This window comes from Sceloporus undulatus, unplaced genomic scaffold, assembly GCF_019175285.1.
Source record: "Sceloporus undulatus isolate JIND9_A2432 ecotype Alabama unplaced genomic scaffold, SceUnd_v1.1 scaffold_10625, whole genome shotgun sequence".
NCBI classification, from domain to species: domain Eukaryota; kingdom Metazoa; phylum Chordata; class Lepidosauria; order Squamata; family Phrynosomatidae; genus Sceloporus; species Sceloporus undulatus.
Window position 1 is genome coordinate 428 of NW_024813543.1, and position 2,044 is coordinate 2,471.

The 2,044-nt window shown below is 47.4% G+C and overlaps 1 long non-coding RNA gene across 1 annotated transcript; it reads right to left on the reverse strand.

Annotated features, from left to right (window-relative positions):
- Nucleotides 1-296: 296 nt before the first annotated feature.
- Nucleotides 297-1,898, reverse strand: LOC121918414. The gene is made up of 2 exons (XR_006101226.1): nucleotides 693-1,898; nucleotides 297-591 (listed from the first exon to the last, which is right to left on the reverse strand). It is a non-coding gene; the product is annotated as an uncharacterized LOC121918414 (long non-coding RNA).
- Nucleotides 1,899-2,044: the final 146 nt, after the last annotated feature.

Genomic DNA, 2,044 nt, shown 5'->3' on the forward strand with positions numbered 1-2,044 from the left:
AAAATAAGCACCAACACACACCCCACTCTCTTATCCATTCAACCTTTACTGTGAGGACAGTTATACCTGCTGGAATTTTGTAAGTTCTTTGGCATTTTTCTTTGCTCCATCCTTTACATCCTTTGTTACAGGCCCATAGGTTTTACCCTCGACTTATCCACAGGTCACATCAAAATCTATAATTTGGGCCCCGAAAACCTGCCTTCGACTTACAATCAAGTATATATGTTAATTCCCCCCTCACTCACACACACTCATGGGAGAGTCAGAAATCAGTTTCTCTCCTTGGACTGTAATAAGTTGATTACTGTTTTTCTTTAATTAGGAAAAATCAATGATTTGGCATACTCCCCCCCCCCCCACCCAAAACAAGGCAAATAAATTAGTAGGATCTCAGTTTGGATGTCAGCACCTGATTCATCACATGTTCACCACTGGTCCAGAGGGAGTCTATTCTGCCTCCATAAGATCTGCTCCTCCCATACAGGTCCTGCCCGGGGCTGAAGGATAGAAGAGGCAGCATTCCTTTGGTTTCCCTTATCTGCTAGATTCCAGTCGGGCAGATTGCTCATTACAGTGATAAGTTCCTGCCTAGACATTCAAACACTTTTTGTAAAAGGGCGCAAGGTTCCCAAAGACACAGAAGAGTTGGTGTCAGAACCCAAACAAGTCCTCCTTCCATCCGTACAGACCCGTTGGCACTCCTCATCCAGCTGTTGGGATTTCAGCACTGCAAGGTTTGGAATCTTCCTCCAGGCTGAGGGACAGATGTTTAGGCTAAAGAGAAAGAGGAAGAAAATGGAAGCTAAGAGGCAAGATCCAGGCAGCAGCTTTTAACCCAAGTTGGCAGTGTATCCGGCTGCCTGGTTGCAACTAAGTGTGCCCATCAAGGTTGCTTCCATTTTTAGTTTTCCTTCTGGTATTTGGGGATGGGATGAGTCAACTCCAAAGGAGGAAATGTGATAATGGCTGGTATGGAGTTTAAGTGCAGTGAGAAGGGGGTGGAGAGAGTTGTGGGGAGATGTGTCTCTCTATTTTGCTGAGATTCAACTCCAAGTCTGCCTGAATTGTTGTCCCTGCTGCTCAGAGGGAGGCAACCAACTCAACTGCCCAAGGGTAGCTTGCCAGAGCAGTGAGAATGGGGCTTCTTTGAGTGGCAGTGAGCTGTAATAGTCCTGTGGTTAGCCCCAAGCCTCTCTTCCTCAAACACTATTAGAGATACACCCCCATGTCCATTTTGTGTCTCCCCTTGTCTGCAGAGCAGAGCAAGGAATCTGTTCCTTGCCTCTCCACAGGGAGAAATCTCATCATCACTGGTTTTTTGGCCATTGCCTCCCCCAGCCCCTGAATACTTAATTGCTATTGCCAGTTAGCCTTACCCAAAAAATACCAAGAGAATGGAGGCACTGCCTTGCCCTGGTTGTGTTGCCAATTGAGAGGTGTGTGTATGGAGAGCACCTGTCTTTCAGGAAAGGAAAAGGGCATCTCTGGGCCTTCTGCTGTCCAGAGCACCCCTCATCTGCCCTACAGTGTCCCCAGCGGTTTCCTCCACATCCATGGATCTGGATTAAGGGGTGATCAGGGAGGGAGATGGGGAAAGAAGAACTCTAGCCCCTTTAACAGGGAGGAGGTCTAGACCAAATAACCTTTCCCTCCATAGAGAGCAAGGACCACAGTTGAACAATGGACAGAGAGGCAGACAGAGCAGAGAATCCACAAAACCACGAGGAAGAACTTTTACGATAAGAGCTGTTCAAGAATGGAATGGACTGCTTTGGAGTGTTGGATTCTCCTCTGGAGGTCTTTAAACAGAGATTGGATGGGCATCTCTTGGCAGTGCTGTAGTTGTGTAGTTAGAGAGCTAACATTGTGTAGTGCTTTGAGCATTTGACTACAACTCTGGAGACCAGGGTTGTAATCCCCAACGTGGCATGGAAACCCACTGAGCGACCTTGGGTCAGCCACTCTTTCAGCCCCAGAAAAACCCATGATAGGTTCACCTTAGGGTCGCCATAAGTTCCAAACAACTTGAAGGCACACAACA